The sequence below is a fragment of the Cynoglossus semilaevis genome, chromosome 7, assembly GCF_000523025.1.
Source record: "Cynoglossus semilaevis isolate Cse_v1.0 chromosome 7, Cse_v1.0, whole genome shotgun sequence".
In the NCBI taxonomy this organism is placed as follows: domain Eukaryota; kingdom Metazoa; phylum Chordata; class Actinopteri; order Pleuronectiformes; family Cynoglossidae; genus Cynoglossus; species Cynoglossus semilaevis.
In genome coordinates, this window is record NC_024313.1 from 6,764,104 (window position 1) to 6,777,216 (window position 13,113).

General features: G+C 42.1%; 1 protein-coding gene and 1 long non-coding RNA gene across 3 annotated transcripts in view; both read left to right on the forward strand.

The window, feature by feature from the left end:
- eva1aa (eva-1 homolog A, regulator of programmed cell death a) overlaps positions 1-13,113 on the forward strand; it is a 60,603-nt gene that overhangs the window by 38,075 nt on the left and 9,415 nt on the right. The window lies entirely within an intron of this gene.
- Positions 2-13,113, forward strand: part of LOC112487232 (uncharacterized) — a 15,156-nt gene continuing 2,044 nt past the window's right edge. The window contains exons 1-2 of the long non-coding RNA XR_003050139.1: positions 2-1,947; positions 8,173-8,175. This is a non-coding gene — a long non-coding RNA (uncharacterized LOC112487232). The remainder of the gene's footprint in view (positions 1,948-8,172; positions 8,176-13,113) is intronic.

Sequence of the window (13,113 nt, forward strand, 5' to 3'; positions counted from 1 at the left end):
GAGACTGTAAATGTCTTGTTTTCGAGCATCCACACCTCCCAGGTCTGTCCCCACCTCTCTGTCTAATTGACGCCTGGCTGTTCCCTTGTAGAGCCAGTTTCAGTGCCGGGCCCCGGTCCCTCCCAAACCACAAGGGACTCTTTGTTTGTAATTTATGAATTAGTGTGTGGTTTTGGTTACGAGAAGAGAGGGAGAGCGCATGAGCGGCTAGAAACACAGTTGGCTACAGCAGAGTTTTGGATTAAGCGGACATTAACCGGCTGGTGTTTATGATTCCACATCAGCAGCGACGAGTGCGTGTAAAAATAAAGGCTAGTTTTCGTTTCCGATTTCCGTTTTGTTTGTGACACTCCTTGTCTGAGGTACTCTGTGTAAACCTGTGCGTGGCCATCAGATAAGGGTTTCTGCTCGGCTATGAAAACACAAAGACGGAGCCGCTGGTGCTCCCGGCCTTTATCTTCATGTACATAGCTGCTGCCGAGCCACCACCAGTCACTCTCTTCCTTTTTCATGAAGTGCTTTTATTTACTTTGTCTTAGTCTGAGTGGAACCTGGCACTCCACTGAGCTCTGGCCTGAATCTACGTACAAGGAAATTCAGTTGTTTTCCAAGCCCCCTGACCCCCACCCACGCACCCCTCCAATTCTTCTTTCCTGCTGTAGATTTGATTTTTATTTTTCAGGCTGATTTGGAAGTGCAGCATGCGTTCCTAATGGTTTCTCCCAGGGGGCTCCCGTCCTTCCTTCCTTTCTTCCTTCCTTCCTTCCTTCACTCTGTCCTTTCTCTCTTACCTTCCTGGATAACTCATCATTAATAGGTATCATTTTGTAGTAACAAAGTAAGGGGTGTCTCCTGATGCCTAAAACAGATGTGATTCACCCCCCACCAAAGAACTTCCTGGCATTCTTTAACCTCAGTGTGCAGCTGCTTGAAGGGGGAGTAGGAGGTTGTTCTCCCTCATCTGATTCTTTCTCCAAACCTTGGTATTTGTCCTTTCTGGTCATATTGAAATTAGAGTCTTTTTTTTTTGTAAACACGGAGCCTGTCGACTGAAGGAAAGCTACGGAAAATGCATTTGTTAATTGAGTTCTGGTAGAAATTGTTTATTGAAAAGCCAGTGAAACATAGTTGCTACCATCTGTCAATCTTTAAAAAAAAACAAAAATTGCTTTTGAGCTTCATGGTAGGTTTGTCCCTCCTGTGTTTATAACAGACACAGACACCTGCACACTAATATCCCATAATAATCAATAATGAACCAGAGAAACAGCAGCTCCATGCTGTTGACCTACTGTGTGATTTATTGGTCACACCGAGTTCCTCCGTACTCTTCTTTAACCACAGGTACATCAACATATTTTTTCCTTTATTGTGGACTTTACAGAGCGGAGCTGCACTGCCAAATGATACACATGGCCTCTCTTTTACAGTGTATTCACAAGAACCCAGTAACTTTCTTTCCCTTTTGGGCCAGTTCTTTAAATCTAGATAGAAGTTTTAACAGAGCAGCCTCTCCTGGAGGAGCAGTGTTTTATTGCTCCTATCATGGCCGTGTTATTGCCTGGACTAGGGGCAGATGGGGGGGTGGTTGGGAAGCCTCATCTGTGGGCTGTTATTTATCTCCCCGTGCGAGTGTGGGGGTAAGTCATAGAGGATCCTGGTGGATTTAAAAGGTCATCGAAATGTGAAAAAGGATGGGGAGGTGTGCGTGGTTAAAATGTGGGGAGGATTTACAGAACTTAACACCTGAGGATCTGAAATGTCGACTGAACGACCTGTGAAGAGACACGGTGGTGTTGGTGATGCAGCAGTGGAAGGGTTTTAGTGAAGTCGAGCAGAAAAGTACAGCAGATATTATAGGCTTTATTCAAGCCTTTTAGTCAAACTCTCACAGCCAGCGTTCAACTCTTTAGAGTAAGTGATTATTCTGAGATTGTGTGTGTGTGTGTGTTGACCTGGCCTTGGACAAAGTGTCTGATTTAATTAAACTACGAAGCAGGAGAAAGAGAACGGGAAAGACTGCTAATTAAACTACGAGGCAGGAGAAAGAGAACGGGAAAGACTGCTGTTATGGTGCATACCACGAGTGTGTGTTCAGCAGAAGGTGTGTATGTTTGCTCTTTTACCTACCAACTGGGTCAACTGGTATGTGGCACTGAGAGTAGGTGTCACTACCTGCCCTGGAGACATTGATTCATTTGAAAGAAAAACGAATCGTTGCCCTGGAAATAACACAAATAGGTTGAAAAGTCCAAATGCCTTAAACCCTTAAACGTTGTTATGTGGATATATGAAAAACTGTGATTTTCAATGTATAAAAAATACATTTGTTTTTCATACATTGCTCAGAATTTGTAACTGTAGTTCTTTTTTTTTAGTGTGCTGTTTTTTTAACAGCAAAATATCCAGAAACTAACAAAACATAGCAAAAAGCTAACGTTAAAGCTGATCTAAGAATAGCCTAAACATGTTGTAAATAATAATAGTAATACGTTGCTCAAAAATCTCTAAAAAAATATTTTAAATATGGCTATAAATTTGCTAAATGATAGCCACAACTTAGCCAAACATGTGGTACAGTAAAATGGTTTGTTATAATAACTGAAATAAAAACCCGTTAAGGTCCTGAAAGTTTGGAATATTTGAAAGTGGAACTTGAAAAAAGACTACATTTCAGTCTAGTCAGTACAAGCCCTATATTTAGCACACTAGTCTAATAATAATAATGTTTCCTCCTCCATTTAACTGCAGTCAGTCATTGATCACTGCTGGCTCTCACTCATGTTCTGGATGTTTAATAAAGACAGAAAATCTAGCTTTGAGGGAGGATTTATTGTCAGGGTGAGAAAAATAATTTTGCCCTAAAAAGGTCTGAAGACGTTGACATGTTAGATTTTTACAAAGTTAGTCATCCAAATACATAGTTCATATGTGGAGTATCTAAAAGTGGACTTGTTGGAATGCCTCGTAGAAAACATGCCAAATATTTTACGACATAACTCAATCAAGAAGGGAAAACAGAGGAAGAAATACGCCACACTCCTTTAGATCTTTGTTTAATTTTTTTTGGCTGAGCTGACTCCTTAATATAAATCTGAAGATTTTTATTAGGCCAAAACACTCAGGCTTCTAATAAAGGCTGCATTTAAGGGTGAAAAGTTAATAAAGACGAGACGTCAGAGGCAGGGTTGTGTCTGAACATGTGTTTTGATTTTTGGACTCCAGGGTAAACACATGTTGTGGTTTGTCTGCCTCAGTAGTTTTTATCACTTCTTATTTTTAGGTTTGGTGAATTAGCACACAGGCCTAATGGTGTCTGCCCGGGGTTTTCTTTTTACTGCCTTTGCTTTTCTTAAAATGAAACATTAAATGACTCACTTTCAAACTAACTGCATCTGGTGTTGTTTAAAGTCCTGTCTAATTAGGTGATAATCTTGTATAAAGTATAAAGCTACTGTTTATGCAGTAAAGAATGGATTCAGATGCAGTGACAGTTGGTGTATTAAAAATCTTTTGTGACCAACATTTGTCCTCTTTTTATGCTAACTTTCAGTTAATTTTACCAAATATGCATTGTATATTTAAAGTCCTCTTTAAGTCTTTTATGGTCAAATGCAAATATATGTTTGGCTTAACTATTTTAATTTTAGTTTTATTTCAGAAAGAGCAGGAGGCACTTGAGCATGTTACTTTGTTTAAACTTTAGCCTCTTGACAACATTTGAATACTCTAATTTTCTTATAGGGAAACACAGGACTTTGAACGTGACCTTCAACCTTAAGCTACTGTCGGTCCTACAGTGTGACGTCGTTATCGTTGTTTGTGCTTCAACACTATGAGGATCCAAGATTTGAGAAAATAAAACCAGAGGGCACAGGGTTGAGGTAAACATTCGATGATTAGGACTATATTGACCCCTGATTGACCTTCTCAGGGTCAGAGGTTATCAGACACGCAGCAGCAGCTTCAGGGTCTGTCCTGTGTAGCAGACGGAGGTCACTGAGGTTTAGAGTGGGGTAAATTTCCCAGGTCACCTGTTGAATGTGTCTGAAGGACTTTGAGGCAGCGGTCGAGTGTCGTCAGATGTGAGTGGATTCTGTGTAACCTCTTCACAGTGCTGTTAGGTCAGAGCACTGTGAGCCGGATCACTGTTAACAGAAAGGAGAAAAAAAAGGCTGCCATTACCTTATAATTGACCATATGACATGCTTTCTGTGGCTTTAAATTAAAAATGAACAACTATACACAAAATGTAAAATTATATGTGACCCAGTATGTACTTTATTTTTACTGTACAAATACACGGTCTTAAACCAATATCCTTCCCCGACCTGGAACTAATGTACAGAATACAAGACCTAAAGTATATTGGGCCTTGTCCGGCACAGTATGGCCGTACCAGAGCTTTATTTAAGGCTCCACCGCTCTGGTCCGGAGCCAGAGCCCACTGATCTACTGCACACACCACCACGGCCAAGCCTCCTCTTCCTTTTCCTTCCAGCTGAGGATGAAGGATGGGAGGATGCTTGGATGGACGTGGGGAGGAAAAGTATAGAGCGATTTATTCTCTCTGGCTTTTGTTGGCATGATTTTTTTTTTTTTTTTTGCTACTCTTCCCAGCAGGCCATCTGTTTCCTGTCTGCAACATGACACCAGTGCCCAATTGGTTTTTTCTGCTCTTGAAGTATGTGTGTGAAGTACGGTGGGCTTTAATATTAGCAGCAGGGTTAATGCACTTTAACCACTGATGTTGCTTTGAATTAGCTCAGAAATTAGAAACACCTCTCCTGTCATTGGTCAGTTCAAGCTTAACTTCTTCTGTGAGTAATGTGATGTACTAACTTTTTTGTCAGCTATTCAGCAACTAGCAAGAGCTAGCCACGGTGATAACTGAAAGTTAATGGAAAATTAGGAAAGAAAGAAAAATAATTCACCAGAATAGCTGTATGCAAACATACGACCAAACATAAGCCATAGGTAAAAGAAAAAAAAAAAGAAAAACTTAAATAATTTTACAAAGCAGAAAAGGTTACTGAAAAAACCTAATGAGCTTTTGAAGAAATTAATCAATTGCACATCTGTTTTAGTGAGAGAGGCAGCTTCATACATGTGTGTCCACTGTAGGATTTCATGCAGGCTGAGGTGACAGGCTGTGTTTGGATCTTGGCTTCTCTCCACTAATTACAGTATACAGTAAAGCTGGTTGGGTGAGCTTGGTTAATCCCCATTCTGCTCTTTCACTTTCTATATAAAGTCATTGATGAACAAAGTTGAACCTTCAGCTGACATTTCACCTCAGAGCGTTTTCCTAGGTTGGTATCCTAGAGGGGGCACCGCTGAGAAAAAAAGATCAACCAAAAAAAAATCTGTTCTGTCCTGAGCCCAATCCTCATGATGTTTTCCACCTCGGGCCCACACTGAAAAGCTGGACGTTTCTCTCTGCCAGTATGTTTGTTTTTAATCGATGTGCATAATGACGTCCGTCAGCTTGAGCCGAGCCAGACCAGTGTTTGTTTAGCGAGGCCGCGGCAGATCCAGGCCTCTGTGGCTCTGCATGGATAAAGCTGTGCATAGCAAAAACCCAGACGGACTTTTTCTGGATGCTGCTTTAACGCAGTCCAAGACTCTGGTGAGTTGCTGATGGAAGCAAACTTTCATCCAGAATGTGTTGCATCAGCACCAAATGTATTGTGTTTAGCCAAAAAAATAAGGATTTTTTTTGTTTGTTTGTTGTCCAGCTAAAAAAAAAAACACTGCTAAGTTTGAATACCTAAAGTGAAAAAGCGGATTTAAAGGTCAAGTTCGATTTCCTCTTTGTTGGATTTTTAGTTGCTGTAGTTGTTTCCATATTTGGAGGAATGTTCCTCTTTGATGAATTTCTTCTTTGGTTGTTTGAGTTGAAATGTTTAGCTGTGAAACATCCATATTTGGAGGAATGTTCCTGTTTGATGAATTTCTTCTTTGGTCGCTTGAGTTGAAATGTTTAGCTGTGAAACATAGAATAGGAATAAGAATAGAATCAAAAAGATGGGTGGTCTTCCACCTAAAAAAAAATCCACTTAAGTTCTGGTTCCTTTTATCCCGTGTGTGCGCTCTTCACTCTCTGTAGTTTCTGTATGCAGAAACCAGCGTTGTAAAACAACAGTCACTCTAAATAAACCAGGATTTTTATCGTTTACTGCTACTAAAACCTAAAGTACTTTCTGCTTTATGGGAGGATATGCTTTTGTTGTAGAGACAGATGAAAAGGTCAAGCTCACTTTGACTGAAGTCGGAGCCAGAAGAGGTTTATTTTACTTTAGCTTAGCATGAAGTCCTGAGCTAGCATAGCTGTAGGTATCCAAATGTGCACCTCGCTACTATTGAATTATGCAGGACTGTTTTTTTGGACCGTCTTTAATAACTTCCTGGAGCCAAAAAGATTCAGTCAAACTGGACTTGATTCAAAGTTTGTTTTCATGAAACTGTTTCTTGCTCCCTCTCTCTCCAAGTCTTTCATATTTAGTCCTACTCTACTCTGCTATATATATATATATATATGTATATGTATGTCAAAGTCATCAGTGAACTTGAAGGATAAAAATGTGATCTACCCAGACAGCATGATCGTGTGGGCCATTTCTGGCGATAATGCCCAGTCATAATGACTTCTAACTGGCCCAGAAGGATGGATGTGGGCCTAATGTGGTCCACATGTAAAACTGCAAATATGGCCCCATTATCTTTAACTAAATGTGGGTTTTTTTTCTGGAAAATATTCACTACTCTTGGCAAAGTGTCACCGTGAGGTCAACAAAAATGACCCACACTGGGGCCAGTTCCCTTTTTACTACTTTTAGTTGACGTGAGGAGTCGCTGCAGATCTGACAGGTATGTGTGACTATCTTTACCCCGGATGCGGGCTGGATAAAAGAGTCTGTTATAATGAGATTGTCCGTTTCTTATATATGGTCTGTATATAAAGTCAAAACTCTCTCTCTTTTTCCCCACCTCGTTCCCTTCTCACCTTCTGTCTAAAATCTGTTCTTGAAGGTGCTCTGCTCTGTGTTTGGATTCATTCATGTCAGGTGTTGATCTGCCTGTCGGTGTACGTTTTAGGGAGCGTCTGTCTAATGTCAACTCTGCACCCAAACCTCCTGAAGCAACGCAGGGTGGAAAGAAAAAAAAAAAGTCAGCTGCAGATTAAATTAAATTTACTTTATCTCTTTAAGACACACTCGACCTCCCTTCAGAGGATTTTATTTGATACTAAAGAGATTTATTGTACAGTTGAAATAAAAATAGCCTGGAGGGATGGGGGGGCGGATCTACTCAGCTGAGACCAGGAGAACGTTCCCTTGTGGCCTGGAGGCTGTTTAGTGAGCACTTTTACAGATTGGGATGTTGTTAACGGGAAAAACACACAACCTTACAGTACGTTGTCCACATGTGGGTCTGAATGGATCACAGTGTAGTCACCCTGTTCATTTAGGGCAACAAGGACACTTTTTGTTTTTTAAACTATCCCTGCAACAACCAGTTTGTTAGCTCCAGGATTAGCCTCACAAGCTAACTAAAAGTGTTAGTAACAGGCAAAAACCAGTGCTGTTTTTAGTCAGACAGATTTACGTGTGTTTAACCTTTAAGTCAGCGCTGGCTGAGTTGTGTACTTCCTGGCACTTGTACATAGGATATATACTGCGATGTGGTTTCTGGGAGAGACTCGATGTTTAAATCGCCCTTCACTCACCGTAGTGATCTGGTCCCAGCTGTGAGAGACCAGACGGCAGGGTGTGTGAAGTCCTGCCTGCAGCAGGTGTTTATTTGAGAGTCTGCCGCTGTAGTGTCTCTGGCAGCCTCGGCGTCTCTGACACTGCCGCGCTCTGTCCTCGCTTCACTCTGGAACCCTGAGGACGAGCATCTGCTTCTGCTGTGTCTCAAGCTGTTTTAAGAGCAGGGCGGAGGTGAGGTGACGGGGGGTGGAGGGGCAACGGGGGAGGGCAACAGCAGAGAGGAGATGGGATGCAATGGGAAACACTGACACACAGATACCCAGGTCTACCCAGAACAGCGTATTAATCAATGCTCCTGTATGTCCTGTCATATCAGGAGGGGTGAGACGGGGGCGTGTTCTCCCTCTCGTCCCTCTCCTCTTCCTCCTCTCATCTGATCAGAAACAGCTGCTCAGTGAAGGCAGTCTGGGCTCATTTTAAAGCCGTTCCAATAATAGACAGTTGTGGAGTGCTGTTGAGGGTTTGCATTGATAAGACTTTTCGAAGGACCCTCTGAACGTCTGCAGCCTATTGGCTGTGGCAAATATTTACAGTAGTTGATCTCAACACTTACCTCCAGGTTTACAGTACGTGTATTTTTTTTTTTAGAGTAAGAATAACTGAAGTCTCAAGTGTGGTGGTATCACAAAGAATAACCCCACCTTAGTCTGATCACGTCGTAGCAGACTAAACAAAGACTTATGGGTAATATACCGGTGTATGTACACTGTGTGTATACACAGTGATAAGACTGATGACCGACTCAGACTCACCCTGACCTCAGTGTCATTATCTCGCTCCAGGTTTGACCACTAAACGTCGGTTGACTGTTATAACCTGAGGTTCTTTTTGTCTGAGAGGCTGAAGAACCGCTCCAGTGTTAGAGGTGATGACTGTCCCCGTTGGTCTGTCTGTGTAAAAGGTGCAGTTCAGCATCTGGAGAACTGGTGTCGAGAAGGTTTCACTTTGAGCAGTGTTTATGAACTGAGGGTTGAGTCACTTTCAGGGTTTGTGAAAGTGAATGTGAGTTATTGTCACTGATGCAGAGCACACCACTGGACGGAACGTGTCCTCTGCCTTTAACCCTTCACCAAAGAGAGCAGAGAGGGCAGCTCAGCTTGAGCTTTCAGGGACTCAAACCTGCAACCTTTCACTGAAGCATCATGAAAAGCAGGGACAGACTATAACATCAGGGAGGTTTCCCTGATGTTATAGATTTTATCTGATTACCTGGCAGTTACATGGTGGAGGAGGCGGGGGAGGCTGGGGGGGGGCACCGGTGACACGCGGTGGTGTTTGACCAAAATGAAAAAGCGGCAGCAGTTGATCTTGACGTCTTGCATCAAATGACAGAGGGTGTAACGACACCCAGATGCTGAACGACTGTCTGCCGTGTGATTTCGTCTTTTCGTGTCCTTTGTCATTTAGAACAATGGCTTGTAATCATGTGATTTACTGCTGTTCGTGTGATGTGGAGCAAAAACGCCGCACAACTCTCTGAGCTCATTCTCCAGCAGCAGCTATTCCTGGATATTCCTATTCCTGGCCTCTAAGGTCACTGTTTCTGCCTCCTGTGTCAGTCACGTTTACGTTGTGTTGCTAAATTTTCCTTTTGTAAAGTAAACCTTTCAGATTTGACCTGAACTGGATGAACTCCCTCAGCCAGGGCAGGGGTTGATGTCTGTTGATGTCTGTGGACCACCTTTGGTTCAAGCTGGGCAAAAATAAAAGCTGCATAAGAAATGGTTTCTGATAGATGAATGTGCAGTGTTTGACAGAAAGACTAGCGTTTTTAAGACTAACGTTTCCAGCAGAGAATTCTTTATTTGTAGAATTCCGAGGGATGTTTTTCACACCAGGACACAACCTGCTTCTTTGCCTCGTCCAAGGACTGAAACCAAGTTCTTGTAAAACATGAAAACCTGCCATCATTTGGTTCTAATCTAACTTGGTTTCCTCTGCATAGATTTACAGACTGTTTCCCGTATTCACATACACACAAAGTCTGGAAGGAAAGGAACAATGAAGTTCTAAATGGCAGAAATGAGGATGAACTGCGTGTTTTGTTTGTGACATGAGGGCTTCATCATGACTGATTCACGGTCAGTTCACAGACCTTTTGATGTAACCACCCAGAAGACTGAGGAGATTAAAGAATGTCAGCTTTAATCCAGATCTCTGTGGAAGTCAAACCATGACGGAGACGGTCGTTTCTAAGCCAGGAAAAGTTGAATAAATCCACTTGTGCATGGAAGAGACAGAAACCTGGAGCTGATTCTCAGTCACCGTGTTTCATCTCTCCACCATTTGTCCATCAAATATGTTTGGTATTGATTTAATGAACTGCTGTGAGTAAGTGACCAGTTGTTGACCGGTCGTCTAAAGATAGCAGCATTGTTTAGATCGGCCTGTTCAACGCAGCTGCCTCTCTCTCCTCTCTCTCTCTCTCCCTCCCATGTCAGCGACCACAAATGACGATCTCTGTCATTTGATGACCTCAGCGGCCCCTGTTTTTACTTTGTCAAAACTTTGCGCACCACAATCTAATGACTCCGATACGAAGGAGTGAGTTCAGGCGTGCCGTGCGTTTTGATGATTCAGCGCTGGTCACATCCTTGTTGACCTAGTGGAGCATCAGATAATGACTCCACAGTGCTGACTGTGACAGTGGACTTGTTTCTCCCACGCGCCGTGATAAAAGACGTGGAAACAAAAACATTTTTTAGCCTGGTCAGGCAGCTACTGTGGGGCAGGGACCAGTTATTAAAGAGCTGTTCCCACTCTTCCTCACTCTTCCTCACTCTTCCGTGTGTGTCAGATATCCAGAGTCTTCACAATATTTAAAAAAATGTGGCTTGATTTCAGTCAGAGCTCGTGTGTTGAGTTAGCTTGGTTTAATAAATAAGCAGTAGCCTGTTAGCTACTAAGTATTCAAGTATAAATTAAATATCCAGATATATTGTTAGTACATTCTATAAAGGATTTTTAACCCTCGATTCTGACCTTAACGACCCAAACTAGAAAAGGTGATGGCGAGAGTAGCATCATTTTTTGCTTCCTGGAACCAAAGGGTTCCAAAATGATCTGACCTCAAGGCATTTTTTAATATCTTTTATGTATCTGTTTGGTACCTGAAGGGGGCGCCCTAGTGCAGAACCATCTTCTCAGAGGTTGTTCTGACCCCACACTGTCAACAAAGCATCTATTTCTGCCTCTACATTGATGACACCAACTGTGGCTCCGTGTGTGTGTGTGTGTGTGTTACTCAAATAGTCAAAACAGCTGCAGCTTTAGACTGTAATTGATGGCTGTGGTGAAGTGAGAGTGATTACATTCTAGTGTGGCATCATTCTCTCTCTCCCTCTGTCTCTCTCTGTCTCTCTGTCACATAGCAGAGGGTTGTGTGCTATCCATTAAAATAAATAGGAGTGGAGAAGTCTACTTTGCAGTTAAATGTAGGGCAGGGGTCTCAGTGAGGCAGGATGGGGGGGGGGGGTTAAATATTCCCACTCTCTTTATCCTGGAATGTTCTCCTGATTCTCAACGACCCCAGTCTGGATGTTTTTCCACTGGAGTCTTCATCAGGCTGGAGTTTACCTGCGTTATATTTAAAGCTTTGGCAACATTTCTATCACAAATGATCTCTCTGGCACAGAAATATTTTAAAAACAATAAACTGATGCCAAAAAAGGTCTTATCTTTACTATCTACACTGACTGGATCTAATCTAGTCTAATCACTTTATTTCTATACATCAGTGGAGCAGCAAAGGCGTCTCCAACTCTAGCGTGTTTCTTTTTTTTTTTGGTTGTGTCTGTTTCTTATTAGTACAGTGAGAAGAGGTGATGCTGTAAATATTCAGTTCATTCCATAAGTGGCCTTAGATATGTTTGAGAAAAATGTCTGAAAGGATGAAAAGCTTTGTAAGGAATGGAGAAATAATGTCGGCGTGTGATGATTCCAGCTTCTTTGTTTATCTGTTGAAAATAAGAGTCAGAGTAAAGGCTTGAAATTCCAGCTTTTCAAAAAGCAACAAAACAGTAACAAACAGAGACTGAAGGAACAGTGACAACAAAGTTACAACAAAGTTACAACAAAGTGGACGAAGAACTGACGGCATCAGACGAACACTACACACTACATTATTATTGTCCTGTCCTTAGCTGCGTCCAAATGTCTCCCTCGTCTGTCCTGTGCAGTGTGAAGTAAAGTGAAGTTTCAGGTTTAAAGCCCAGGCTGAGGTTGAAATAACACAACGTGCTTTCATGTAAATTAGACACAGGTAATGGGGCTGAAACCTCGGTGCTGCTCTGAGGTACGCTCACATTCCCAGTGTGTGTTGTAACTCCTGCAGGAGACGAATATATTCACTCTTGACTAAACCTAATTATAATGGACTGGACTGGACTGGACCAGACTGGACCAGACTGGACTGGACCGGACTGGACTGGACCGGACTGGACTGGACCGGACCAGACAGGGATAAGGCCCCGGCCTCAGACCCTCCAGTCCCCTGATGGAGTTCACGTTTCCAGGCCTGAACCCTGTGTATACACAAGACACATGTGCTGTCATTAGTTCAAAAATACACGTGTTCAGGTCTCACTCATGACCACTAATATTAACCATGTGGTCAGGGCTCAACCTCCGCGCTCCAGGTTAAATCCAAGCACCTTTCAAGGTCATCTTCAAGATGTTTTTTCAAACTTTACTTCAGCATCACTGTCTGTTGTTGCTTTAACAAGATGTGGAGTCAATTTTAGGCTTTTTAAAAAAAAATACATTTCTTAATTTTTGACATCAAATAGTAGAATGTAGCATTATTTGCCATATTAAGAAATCAGTTAACTTTGGAAAGTAATTTTAACTTTATTGCTTTGATTTTTGGCATTTAACTAAAGGCTAAAAGCTAGTATTTGCTTTAGGTTTGATGAAATTATCTTTTTAAAATGTTGGTAAGATTGAACTCGTTGACCTTTGAATTATTTGTAATTTGTTAAAATTATATTCTTAGGTTCAGTTTGTATGTTTTCAAGCACTTTATGGACAATTCTGTCCATAAATCTGACACTTGTGTAAATGTCAGGGAACTTGTTAATCACATAAAAGATAAACATTCAAATCCTCACACTCTGTCGTTCTCTTCAGAACCACAGCCAGACCTGAAACTGAAAACTTACATTCCACCTACTGCAGGTCGGCCCGCCAAAAGAGGCAAACACAGGCTGGCGTGCACACACACACACACACAAACACACAGTTGCAGCTCACTGAGCCGCTGTCACCTGGATATTGTTAAGAGTCTTAGAATGGGGGTTGGAGGAAAACAACGAGGGAGGAAAGGAGGAGGAGGAGGAGGAGG